The sequence below is a fragment of the Lontra canadensis genome, unplaced genomic scaffold, assembly GCF_010015895.1.
Source record: "Lontra canadensis isolate GAN:19392208 unplaced genomic scaffold, GSC_riverotter_1.0 scaffold80, whole genome shotgun sequence".
Lineage (NCBI taxonomy): Eukaryota > Metazoa > Chordata > Mammalia > Carnivora > Mustelidae > Lontra > Lontra canadensis.
This window is the reverse complement of record NW_022631074.1, coordinates 6,578,520-6,593,071: the sequence shown is the minus strand read 5'-3', so window position 1 is coordinate 6,593,071 and position 14,552 is coordinate 6,578,520. Positions and strand designations below refer to the sequence as shown.

General features: G+C 37.8%; 1 non-coding gene across 1 annotated transcript; it reads left to right on the top strand.

Annotated features, from left to right (window-relative positions):
• Positions 1 to 11,466: 11,466 nt before the first annotated feature.
• On the top strand, positions 11,467 to 11,571 carry LOC116882080. The gene has a single exon (XR_004385545.1). It is a non-coding gene; the product is annotated as a U6 spliceosomal RNA (small nuclear RNA).
• Positions 11,572 to 14,552: the final 2,981 nt, after the last annotated feature.

Sequence of the window (14,552 nt, the reverse complement as noted above, 5' to 3'; positions counted from 1 at the left end):
GAGCTCAAACCTGTGCCCTAACTGTGGCATCCTCAGATCTTCAGCCTCAAGTCTCCATTAGGCATTTCTTTCTGTGTGGCATTCCCCCTATGACCTAAGTCATCGTATGTATCTTCCCTAGGGTAAGTGCACAGAAGTATGTCTCTCCCTCCTTGGAACCCAAGCCCCAGCTACCTGACTCCTGGAAGAAGGAAACAACATCCTCTGCTACCTCATTCTAAGGCTTGTAGGTCATGCGTTTCTGCCCTAGGCTAAACTTTTTCCCTGGAATGTGTGTTTCTTCCTACCTGTAAACTGTAAGGATTGGCTTTGCCTAAAGTTGCTATGAGGCCAATTCATCAGAATCTAACATTCTTATATTGTTTCCCTAGCCAGGATACTTCATTCTTAACTACCATCTCAAAGAGTACTTTGACGGTCCAAAATAAACTGCAGAATCTCAAATTGTGCCCTTTAAGGGTCTAATTACATGATGTGAATATATGTCCCCATATCCTGGCTGCCATCTTTAGGTCTCCACTTCTGACAACGCTGTGAGATGGGTTCCATTATTATACCTGTAGATATAGACAGGTTATATAGCTTGCCCAAAGTCAAACAGTAAATGAGAAATCTGTGATTCATGCCTGGGTAGAATGACTTCAGAACCTTCTCTCTCAACCACTATTCCAAAACTGCTTTCAAAAAGAATTCTTCAAGATGATGCAGTCTAAACATCTATTTAGAAAAGAAATATTTCTTCCCAGAAGAAACAGTCCATAGATATTGAACTCTGCCCATAAAGATAAACTTTTATTTTATTATTGCAGAGTAGTGACCATTTCCATTTTAAAAAATGTAACTTTTGCTTTACTTTTAGCCATAGAGGGATTTTTTTTTTTTTTTTTTTTTTTACCAAAACAAAGGAGCAGTCTTCCCCCATACTTGAGCTCAATCTTTCAACACTAGAGAGATAGAAAAACTGCTTGTGGCTTTAAAATGGAAGTCTGTCACACTTACAAATGATAATATATGCCATTTGTCCAGTAGCCAATCACTGAGCCCTATTTTTAAATATATGCGTCTATGTGTGTGTGTATGTATGCTGAAAAAAAATTGGAAGGCATTTACTCTTATCCACATTGCACCCATGAGATACAGAAACATACAGAGGACATAACTACCTTGAGATTAGTTAGGAGCTCAGTGGATCTGGAAACCAAATCTTCTGATTCTTAATTGAGTGCTCTTCCACTACATCCAACAGCCTTTGAGCTATACAGAATAACTCTTAATTTTTTTAGACTCATTAAATGGCATTTTTTAGACTCATTAAATGACTCCTTAAATAGTGGAAAACTAATCATGAAGGCACACTTTGTGAGGTATCCTGAGACGTAGGCACACCCTCAGTAGGCTTTCAGCTGGAATGTTAGGGATGCACTGTCAGTGTCTCACTTTGCAAAATGCTGGAATAGATGGTATCCTGGTTTTCATGCCTATCATTCTCCACCGAGGCAAGTGAAAATCATTAGCCTCTTTTAAGGAAAATCTTAGACTGTCAGGATGGATAAAATGAGTACAAGAGCACAGGAGCACCGGGGCTTTCACTTAGATTTCCCCAGCGCCAGCTATCAGACTTGCCAAATCCTATATTATGTATATGAAACAGAGAAAATGCCAGCCGCTTCTATTGCACAGGTTTGCTTGGGGGCATAAATGAGATAAAATGCAAAAGCTCACTGAAAAACATGAAGTGCTTTATAAGCAAAACTTCTTCTTTTCTAGATACATCACTGTAAGAGAACCCAAATGGGGTAAATTGCAAAATAAAATAGAATGTCATTTCACATCATCATCCTAAAAATGGGATATAGCTATCATTTAACACAAGAACCTGATGCATTCTTAGGAGGAAAAAAAAAATGTTTCTAAAGTTGGAATTCAATACAGGTTACTATTTGTTCCACTGATTTCCATTATGCATTTTTAAAATTACTTTATGTCATGAAATATATGGGTATGTGTGTATGTATGTATATGTATGTATACATATATATGTATGTATGTATGTATGTATATGTATGTATACATGTATATATACATATATATACATCCATATATTTCATATATATAGAGAGAGAGTTATTTAAGGGTTTTTTTTTTTTAGAAAAAAGTCTCGGGGCTCCTTGCTGGCTCAGTGGGTTAAGCCTCTGCCTTCAGCTCAGGTCATGATCTCAGGGTTCTGGGATCGAGCCCCATCGTGGGCTCTCTGCTCATCAGGGAGCCCGCTTCCTCCTCTCTCTCTCTGCCTGCCTCTCTGCCTACTTGTGATCTCTCTCTGTCAAATAAATAAATAAATTAATTAATTAAAGAAAAAGAAATAAGGCTCAAAAATAAATACACAAATGTTGACACTGGTTATCTTTGAAAAGTGGAATTATAAATTTTGGGGATAGTGCTAAGAAGTTATTCCACATTTTTGTCAAAAAGTCTGCATTATCTGTGAAATTATAAGAAAATGTATTTTATAATACTTCTCTGCTACAGAAGAATTCCTAAAGTATTAGGTATAAAAATATGATTGCAAAATAAATGGCAGAAAAATAATAAGGTAAATGAGAGCAGTGATTAGAACCTTAACTCTATTGGTAGCCAAAAATACAGTTCAGTGACTTAAAATAAAAGAATTATTCCTTGTGAAATATCTACGATAGGTTGCTCCTATGATATGTGGAATAACAGCTCCATGTCACTCTCATTTAGAGACCTGGGCTCCATCATAGGGAACCTCACTGGATACCAAGACAGAAGAAAAGGGGATAAGTATACAATTGCAGGAGATGTGATACATGTCACTTCTGTTCACATTTCACTGGCCAAAGCAAATAACAGGGTGATTAAGCAGTTAGTTCTATCACACACAGTTCCTTTTCAGTGAATATGGGGAAAAAGAGAGATAAAACTGTCCTTGTCCAAAGACTTGTCCCTTAGGCATTTTATTTATATTTTTCACAAAAAGTAGAACACAATTCTCAAATTTATGATCTAGGAACCACTTAAGAAATGTGTAACCAACTGATTTTAGAAGCCAATAATAAAATTACTAGCATCCTTCCTCTCTTCCTTCCTTTTAATCAATAAGCACAGACTGATACCTTCTATGCCAGGCTCTAGGAATACAAAGATGAAATGACCTATTATCTTTCCTTATGGTACTTTATGGTCTAGAAGAAATAGCAAACGTCTTCACTCTGTGCAAGAAAATATCCCTGCTTCATGACGGGGCTACAAGTTAAAATCTGACCTAAAAACAATAAAACCTGGCTTTATTCCCTTGGGCGAATTAAAGAATCTCTCTTCCTCCCTCTGCAAGAAAAAAATAGATTGAAATCATCAACATCATCCTCCAATGTATAGAAACTACAGAGTACCTGAAAGTAATTTCAGTGTCACCAAGAGTCATCATCACTAGAGAGAGTGGCTAACTAAGAAGCATATGAAAAGTCCAGAAGAAAGAAATAATAAAGTACACTAAAGTTCTGGTCTGGTTATTGCCTATTCTTTGTTTCCCAAAGAAATTAAAGCTGTAAGGGAGACCCATGCATACAAACTGTGTGGGCTCTATTTGCCTATGTTTGTTTCCATTGCCTTCTGAAAATATGCTTGCACTAAAGTATATTAGGCCAAGAATTGCTGTTATTTCTCCAAAAGCAAAGATAACAAGTTACAATATAATAATAATATAATATCTTCATTGCAAGATATTTGTAATTTGATCCCTCGGTATTGTTCACTACAACTTATGAGGTAAAATTTGCACACTGAATTACTGCACCACAAAATATCTGTCCTTGAACTGTAATTCCCTTTGACTTTCTTACTCCTATGCTGAATGAAAACTGTACCACTAAGATAGAAATCCATCATTTATATTCAGTTTCAATCTCAAAGAGGCCAATAAAGACCGCTTACTATGTCATATGGCCAACCACTTTCCCCACACTGGGTATCTCTTCAGGCAGAACCAGTTTGAAAGTTGGTCATGTCAGGGAACCTAACACACTTTTTTAATAGCCACATCTGGTATTGTCTTTCTGCTCAGTTGAAGCAGTGAAGCATTAAAGGCAAACTACACACTTAAGGAATACAATTAATACACTGGATCTCCTCTCTATTCATCATACATCCTATCAGCGCCTTACCCCATGGGTCCTGTCAATCAGTACTTGTGCCTTCACCACAGGAATGCCTTAGTCCATTGGTCTGAGCAGCTACTGGGGTGAGTTTACATTTATAATATATGAGAGACATCTCATTTGTTCTGGATAAGGAAACTTTTGTGTTTCCAGTGTGGTAACCATGCTCAGATAGCTTCTCCCTATGATCTCGTATGGTGTTGACTAGATTCATCTCTTGGTAAGTAAACAGACCAGGTCAAAGTTTTACAGTTCTGGCCTTAGCAGCCAAAACTCTTGCAGACTATACTACAAATATTTGAAGAATTAAAAATAGCAATAGCAACAAATACCCTGTTAGGTTAACTGTATATCCATGGAATTACTAAATTAAAAAAGGATCTTGCCTAGACATAGAGATTAGCCAACCCAACCCTGACAGCAGGTAGATACCCCCCCAAAACTGCCCTCATATTTACCATCCAAAATACCATTTTTTCCACAACAAACTATTGTTCTCTTACAGAAATCAAACTCCTTAAGAAACCACCACCGCAAATGTTCTTAATAAATTCAGTGGTCATTACTGCAGTCAGTTTAAGGACTGTGTATTATGTCTGTTTTCCTTATTTCATTTATAAACTCAAAAAGGAGATAAAGAAGTTTAACTATGTAACAGAGCATTAAAAAACTGGAATAACAAATTTAAAGAAAAAAAAACAGTAACTTTTCTTTTCGAAAATCAACATCTTTAGTGATGTTCCATTTCTATCATGTGAAGTCTAATTGTATTTTTCTCCACTGTACCAGAGCAACCTTTATTACTTTTAACACATCTACTTCATTTAAAGGTAGCATTATCAGGGCGCCTGGGTGGCTCAGTGGGTTAAGCCTCTGCCTTTGGCTCAGGTCATGATCTTGGGGTCCTGGGATCGAGTCCCGCATCGGGCTCTCTGCTCGGCGGGGAGCCTGCTTCCCTCTCTCTGTCTCTCTGCCTGCCTCTCTGTCTACTTGTGATCTCTCTCTGTCAAATAAATAAATAAAATATTTTTTAAAAAAGTAGCATTATCTGATCTAGCTGCTGAGAAGAGGGTAAGAAGAAGTTATACTCAGATTTTTGTTGCTACTGCTTCTTTTTTCTTTTTCTTTTCTTTTTTCCTTTAAATGAACTATGTTCTTATCAATGAAGCAACATGGCAAACATAGAGGCCAAAGATGCTTTTCCTCGAAATGGAAACTCAGAGTGTCAAACAAGTTAATCATGTGTCTTTGTCTTCTGAATCCTGGGATGGCAGTAAAATTTAACAAGAAGGCAATAAGAGAAGGACATTAAGTGAAGAAAAATAGTGTGTTTTTTCCCCCATAGTGTTATTAAATGAAATAGCACTGATTCAGTACAAAGCTCCCTATTAAGGAAGATCAAAGCAAACCACTTAGTTTCACTGTGTTCTATGACCACTGTTTCATAGCCTGGTTAATGTTCCATGATTCCAACCTATGGGCCAGATTCAAGGATTGAACAAGGAAGTTACATCCATATTCATCATGTTTGCAAAATTTACACTAATTTCACATTTTCCTTTTGATGGGTTAAATGTATTCATTCATATTGGAGGAAATGTTTTAGAACTCCATATGCATTAAGAAATACCAGGCATTTTCCTTAAAAGTATAACTATGTCAACTATACTTGAATAAAGATTATTCTCCTCTCCTACTCTGAATTGATGCCATATATCTAAAAAACAATAAAGTACAAGATTAGTTCTTTTATTACCAATAAAGTTGTAATAGTCATTTATTGTGCACTTAACAAAAACCAGGCTTATGCTTAGTACATGTATTACCTCATTTAATACTCATGATAACTAGATGAAACATTATCATTCCTATAACCATAAGTACTTCATGAGGTATAATTTATATTCAATAAACTATACATTTAAAGCATAAAATATAGTAAGTTTTGACTTATGTATATACCTGCAAAACCATCACCAGAATCAAGGTAATGGATATCCATCCATCATCCCCAAAGTTTTTGTGTTGTTCATATGTACTCCATCTCTCCCTTCCCATCTCTCATCTCTCTTTTTTCCTCCTATCAGGCAACCACAGAACTTTCCTCACTGTAGATTATAATGTGGAGGAACTAGAATTCTCATACACTGCTGCTGGGAATGCAGGTGCAGAATGCAGGAGGAATAATGATTTAAGGTGGGCAGAAGAGAAATCAGAAAAATAAGAGAAAAACAAACAAACAAACATCTAGAGTGTGGGAAAGCAGGTTGCTTTTGTTTTCAGGAATGTAAGGTACCTTGCAGCCAGTAGATGTTTTACAAATGCAAACAGCTTGAAAGTCATGACAGGATGTCTTGAGTTATACAGAGCAAGTCAATCCTGTTTATCTTCACTTAACCAATAACCCAGGTGTAAGCGTAGTAATGATTCTGTTGTCTGCTGCGGTATTGACACCTAGAACTTAATGTTGCCCTTTTTCCAAGGAGAGTTTCCGTGATCTTTAGTCAGCTCTCTTGGTCACTGGTACTTCAATTTCTGCAGCTATTTAAATATCTGTAGGCCTCTGGCTCTCTTTTATAAAACATCATACCTTATCTTACACAGGCCTTCTGATAAGCCAATGCTATTTTCCCATCTGTCAGGTCTGACTATCACGCAGGTAAAGAGAATTCTGTGAGGGCACAAGCTCCGGTGAAGAGCTTCTGTGAGAATTTCCATTTTTCTGACTGACTCACTTGGCTGGGTTATTCAAACACAGAAGCTTTGTAACTCCTCCCACACAATGGATATGATGCAAAACAGCTCAATGGCAGTCCTGAGCACTTTATGCCTCTTTTGGCCAGAGACAGCAGCGCATGAAACTGTCCCATGTTGTGTGGTGTGCCTGAGGCAATCAAGAATGTCTGTGATTTCTCAAAGCAGGCTGCCACTCGGCTGAATACAAATAAGACATTTCTAGAAGCTCTGGGAAAAGGACACAGAAACAATGCCTCAGATCAGAGATACTGTCCATACAGCCCTTCCAGCCCGATGAATCTTCCAGTATCAGTTGTTGAAAACACAGTAGTCAGCACCATTTCATTGGTACCTCTGCTTTTTAACAGTCTGGCAGCTAGATATCTAATTAATGTCATTTGTTTAAAATAAATTTCTGGTGTTCAGTTTGGTTATAGGTAACAAGGACCAAGAGCTTCTCAGGAAACAAAACCACATCTGTAATTTGTTGAATCATCTTGATTTGTTTTTGTATACTCTCATATACCCTCTCTCTTTCTCTCCCTCTTCCTCACTCCCCCTTCCTCTTTCTCTTCCCACTTCCCCTCCTCTCCACTACCCCACCCCCGCCTCTCCCAGAATATAAACAAGAAGTCACAGTACTTATCTAGGTCATGATACTTTGTTTCTCAGGCAAAACATAGTAACAGATGTTTTAAATTCTGTCACTAGCAGAGGTCAGAAGGATGACAGAATCAGCTCTGTGGGCCTTTCATTAGGGGCCTTCATTTGGCTCTGCCTAATTATCTTAATTATCCAAGTTCCTCCAGGTCAGCACACAGTTCAAAACAGAGCCTAAAATGATCTTTCCCCAGCTATCAGCCTCTTTACTTTTACCTTTAAACACCAAAGACTACAAATATGACCTTACACTGACCTGACTGATCCATTTTAAGAGACTTTTGAGCAAAACTTAACTGAGCAAGGCAACCTCGTAGGGCTGCAAGGCCGAGAACTGATAAGCTCGTCAAGCAGCAACAGCCCATCAGGCAAAAATGTTCCAACAGAGAGCACTTCACAAAGCTTTTCTTGGTGTTTGCAAGACAACCATAGAAATGCTTGCCCAGGGCTCACTGGAAATAAGGGGGACTGGGAAAGGGGTGGGTAGGTGACACTGAGGTGTTGGACACCTTTAAGTGTCCAACAGGCTCCTCCCCTGCAGATGGTCCTTGGGCCACAGGTCAGCACTGCCCCATAAGGCACAGCATATGAAAAGAATTGGGAGTTTTGCCTGTTCTGTCCCCAGCATTAGTTCCAGGACTCTTCCCACCTTTGTGCACCCATTCAGTGACCTCTGCTGCCCCTCCAAGGCCACATCCTCTCTCTACATATATATCTCATCCCCATCCATAGTAGCCAGTGCCTGCACTTTGCTACTGTCTTCTCACTTCCTTCAATGTGGAATTCCTTCAATTTCCTATCCCAGCTTGAGCATATTGCCTTAAATACTCATTGTGTTTCGCTTCCTTCTCGTTGGCTGGGTCTCAGCATGAACATAACCTTATTCAAGAGATTTCTCCAACTATGGACTCCAAATTGGGTCTTTAGCCCATCGCTATCCCTCATCACTCCCTTGTCTGGTCCTTCTTTGTCATAATTTGACTTTTTCTACTTATTTGTTCACAAACATTCAGAAAAAAAAATCTATTTTATTCACCACTGAATCAATACCTAGTATAGGGCTTGACCCAGTGTAAATGTTGTTTTTATAAATAACACTCAACTTTAACAGAGTTCTTTTCATTGAGTGCCTATTATATTAAAAAAAAAAATTCCTAATTAATTGCCACCTTTCCCCCCCCCCCCCCCCAGTAATCTGAACCACCCAGGCTTCCCTAGCACATGCCATGACCTTGGAATATATCTACTCATTTAATGACCAACACAGCAATGGAAGTATGTCATATTATACCCATTTTACAGAAAAGAAAACTGAATGAGCAATAGTTATATGATTTTCCCAAGTGTTTAGATATTCCAATGTCCAAATAAGAAGTTACACAAGCATTTCAAGCATTATAGCAGGCTAATAGGATCTCATCATCTCATCATTCTGAGATATAAGCTATAAAAGGACCATCTTAAAGGACACTCTTTTAGTAACTTGATTCTTTAACAAGTTCAGGAAGTACAGAATGATGAAGAGAAAGTATCAATGGACAGGGCCATCCGTTTAAGTAAGTATGGGGCACAGAAGGCCCTACTGGCCTGTAAGAAAATGTGAGGTATGTGAGTAACAGAATTCTGGAAACACAGTACAGAATATTAATAACAATAAAGGATGTCAACTCAGCCTATAACTATACAAGTGTAATATGGTGTTTAAGATTAGGAACTCTAGAACAAGGCAGACTTGAATTTTAATCCATGCTCTATTATTGGCAATTTTGACTCATTTTCCCATCTGTCAAATAAATACAACAATTTCATCTCCCAACATTGGTGTGAAAACTACATTATGTATTTAAATTGGTTAACACAAATGTCTGACAGACTAAGGATTCAGTAAATATTAATTTTATTATGGTAATTATTATTAATGTTATTATCTTTAGCTTGAGTTGCCACTGTAAGACCAGAAATTTTAGCACCTGTCCCTGGAAGTGTACATGCTAGATCGTATGTGCTGGTGGGAGGTGAGGACATTCCTTACAAGTATGCTGTAGCAGCAGTCTCTCTTCTGTGTGAGAAATACTCTATAATAGCATATTTGCATCTCTAACTATTTATCAAGATCAAAAAAAAATCTTTATTCTGAAAAAATATCATTTGATGGTATATACCAAATTTTTCCCATTTACATAAGTGTAGTGGAGTTTATAAGTTTATGGACATCAAAAAAAAAAACAAAAACTTACAATTTCACTTTTATTTTTGTGAGGTGGTTTTAAATATATGCTAAGTACTTCCTTAAGTTCTGCGAAAAAGTTCCAATTTTATTATATGTTACCTGACAATTGCCTCCCTTGGGGATTCATTTGTTATCGTCCTAATTATCACTTTGAAGAATTCTGGACAATTACGCTCAGAACAATTTGCTCAACCACACCTTATTTGGGCTACATTGATTTGACTCTGCTGACTTTTTAATGGAATCAGTACATTTGTACCTAAAACAAATTTGCAATTACCTCCACAGGGATTTTTAGAATCACTCCATGTGGTGAGTAGAAACATTAATCTGGGTGCTTAACTACAGCTTAGGTATTAATTGGCACTCAGATAACATATATTGAAGAACATTGCATGGCATGATTTAACATAAAAATAAGTTCTGCCCAATAACTAGCTCCAATGCCTTATGTTTAAACACAGAATGATGCTAATGATTGAAATTCTCATTTGAACCATATTCACCGCATTAAAAATAAGCCTATAAGAGGTCATGAAATTTAGAGCTTTGTTATTAGCCTTAAGAATTTTCTTCATTATGTAAGAAAACCATAAATAACAGTTTTACTATTACAATGATACTCCAAAAACATAATTTTATTGCTTTTAAAGAGATTTTAATGTAGATAGGATGATTAAAATCAATGCTTAGATATTTTTAACCCCAGGTATACCTTCTACACAAGATAAGCATTCATAATTTTATGCAATATTCTTTCCTACAGAAGACTTTATTTTCTTTAGATATTTTGGGTGCATAAAACTAATAAAAAATAAATTGAGTTCTTTTCAAGGTGTGAAACATAATGTGATTGCCTAAGTAAAGACAGAATATTAAAAAATGTCAATGCATGAATCACATTTTCCCAAAATGACTACTGGAGTTAATGCCATTTTAGGTTTGTAATTCATTTACTCAATCACTCAGTCATTTGTTTATCATTCATTTAGTGATTGTATATTTATTGATGATGGTATTATGTTCCAGGTGCTATTACAGCCATGGGAAACAAGCATAAACTAAACAAAAATCAATTCCTTCAGAGAGCATCCATTCTAGTTGGTTAAATAAATAAGCAAATATATAGAATCTTGGTTGGAGATAACTCCAGTGGAATAAATAAAGCAGGAAAGGGAATGGAAAATGTTGGGAATGGACTTGAAATTTTAAAGAGTAAGGTTACAGCAGGTCTTACTGAGTAGGTGACATTTAAAGAAATACCTAAAGGAGAGAATGGGGTAAATCTTGCAGAAATTTTTTGGGAAAGACAATTTTAGAAGAAGAATATTAAGGTTAAAGGCTCAGAGGTAAGAGAATGGTTGGTGCTTGGGAGGAAAATCAAGAATGATAACATGGCTGGAGTGTCATTAGAGAGAGAGAAATGAGAGATGGAGATACAGAGGTTCCAGATATCAATCTAGTAAAGTCTTGAAAACCATTATAAGGACTTTTTCATTAAAGCATTTTTCATAATGTTCACACCCTATGTCTGAACACATTTTAATCATCTTCTGTTTCCTATAAAAATGTTCATTTGGTAGTACACTAAAAGGCTCATGGTTGAACTACAATTTTAAAAAAAAATTTTGTTACCAACTGATCAGTAATAAAGCTGAAATAGTGCTCGCTTCAGAGCACATATACTAAAATTGGAACAGTAAGAGAAGATTAGCATGGCCCCAGGGTAACAATGACATGTGAATTTGTGAAGTGTTCCATAGTTAAAAAAATAATAAAAATAATACAAATGATAATAAAGCTGAAATAAACCACATTTTAAAATTAAATGCATTCCAAGGATGGAGAGCATTTTGCTAAAATAATCTGTCTTCAGTTAAATTGTTCAAACTGACAGAAACTGTTAGTGGTTCTCCAATGTCCATCTTCCCCCTGGCTCATAATAGAACTCCTGCAGGCCTTGTGACTAAGTATTGGCTAGTGGGATGCAAGCAAGAAATATAGGTCCCAACTTTAGGTCCTAAGAGTGAAGACATGTTGCTATTTTGGCTCCTTCCCCTTTGTAGCTGCCCACAAGTCAATGAGTACTAGAACAGAGATGGAAGTAACACATCAAAATGAGCAAAATTAGGCAATCAGCTGTAACTGCTTATATCTGGTTGGGAATACGACAAAGAGACATAGGTCTATCTTTTTATAGCCTGTATTTTGGGATCTTTGGTTGGCTCTATTGCAGAACCTGGACTGGATCCTGGTGGAAGAACCAAGTGGCACTCAGAGACTTTGGAGGATCGGAGGTTTATTTAACACTGGTGGGCTCAGACGAGATTGTTCTCCAAAGGCCTGAGCCCCAAGCACAAGCAGGGAGGGGGATTTATACCCTTCTACTTCCACATACTTGGTACTTTAGGCGCACATAGGAAATGGGGTAGGAAAGAAGAACCTGGAAGGGCTTTGAGACAGGGACTAGAATTCCTTTACTGTTTAGGTCAGCCATCATAGAGTACAGTTTTTCCCAATCTTTCCCCCCTTCGATGTCCCTTTAAATACCCAGTTTAGAGGGCATCATTATCATCTATTACCATGGTCCTTCAAGGCCAGTATTTGGACAGTGGCTCGCCTGGTAACAGTGTTTTCTATGAACTTAGCAATCCATCTTAAGGTTCTTAAGGCTGCCCAATAAGCAATAACAATAACAAGTTTCTGGGAGAAAGTCCAGTCAGAAGGGGCAGCAATGTAAAGTCCAGCTCCTGAGGTGAGGGTGTCAGTGTCATGCCGACAATAGCCAGGGACCATGGTATACAGATGTCCATCAGTTGGTGGGGGTCTCATTGAAGGTGGAGCCAGAACAGGTCTGTAGGATCTGGTTGGGGTTTCCACTGGTGTGCTTCATCCAACTGGTGAGAGTCTTCTTTACTCTAGAGCAGTGGACCCATTCAGTGACACCTAAGACCCTGAGGGCAGTAGGGATGGTTAGAACAGTGTGGGGCCCTGTCCACCATGGTTTGAGGGGGTCCTTTCTAAAGCTTCTCAGGAGATGTGCCTTCGAGTTTTTCCCAGGGCTTGGAGGTGTTAGGACACCTCTAAGTTTCCAATCTGTTCGAGGTCTCCTCTAAGCTTGCTTACTATGGGGGGTGGCCCGCCATAGAGCTTTTGAGGTGAATTATAGCTGCAGTAATCTTTTAAATCCCATTGACTAGAATAAACAATATCAATGACCTCCAATAGTTATGCTTTACAGAAGTATGACATTCAGGTCCAGGCATAAGGGTAGCTGGATTTTAAAGTCAGATAGGTTTTAGGTATTACTTCAGGCATCTCTTTCAGTGTAGCCTGGTATTTAATAAGTTGGCCTCCATCATCCAGGCAGCCTTTGGTTTCTAAGACAAATCTGGACCTGTGGCGAAGTAATTACAGTCAGGGACTGTCCCATGATGAACTTTGAGGCTCCTTTTAGAGGAAGGGCTGTTCTCTGCTTAGCTAAAGCCTTTGTTTGTAATTGTATCTCAATAGAGGTGGCTTCTAGGATAAATATGACTAAGGGATGAAACCATTAAGAAGTCCTTTTTGAGTGGTCCAGCCTTGACAATATCCTAATTACTGACAAGTGGGATCACTGGCAAGTGGGAGAAAACTTGTCAAGAGTTAAGGGGAGTCCCACATGCATCATCCAATCCAATCATAAAGAAAGTGGGGTCATCCATTATATCCACAAGTCCATAGTTAATCCTATGGAGTAGGGTATACTTCCGGCTTTTAGGCAATTTTATTATCCCAGCCACACAGAACTGGTCAAGGTGATAGTTAGGTTATACAATTGTTGGGGAATCAATCCCATTTTCCAGTTGTTTAATCATGTGCCATGGGGTCTTGTTATTATCCCCACAGAAAAAAAGCAAGAAGATCATCTAAACGAGCTATTGTGCAACTTTTTTGAAGTTTATCTCAAATTGTCTAGGTTAGGTAAACAACAAACATTTAAAGACAATCAAATCTAGAATTTAACATTCACAAAGGTGTATTATTAAAACATATTTTTTTTCTCTAAAATAACTCTCATTTCCATAGATAGCCAAATTAGGACAAATTCATTTGAAAAACAAGTCCAGTTTAAACAGATTTGGCCTAATTATTTACATAAGCTCAGCAAGAACAGTGAGTGATCATATAGATCTTTTAGAATCTGCTTTGCTGGAACTTCTAATAAGGAATCTCTAGGTTGAACTTTCAGTAGCCTTTCCAGGCCAGAAGCCAAGCCAAGTACTTGCCATCAGACATGCCGTAATACCTGTAGATTTGGGCAGATTCCTCTTCATGAGGTCCCCAAAGTATCCTGAAGTTCCGGCACCTGCCAGGAAGGGACATTCTTTACTCACCTGGTGAGGCTGCTGGGACCTCTGTAAGCAAGGTATCAGGCCAACAGTTCCAAGGGGCTTTATGGCTCCAGGTTTCATAAAGTCAACCTTAGTTCCTTAAAGCTGTCTGGTCATATCTGAGTCTATGCATGTCTTTCTCAAACATGACATTCCAGTCAAAGCCTTGGTAAAATAACCAATGTTTTCAATAGTGTCCTGTTACACAGAGAACAGATTCTTATTGAACTTATGCAAATTATCAATTGCCATGGAAGAAGGAATACTTACTGAGACCTTTTGAGTTTCAGAGGGTTCAGACAGAGAGAAAAGTTGAATGCTTTGATTTGTTTACAAGTGGATATTTTTACATTTCTGTAAGTCACAGATAAGTAA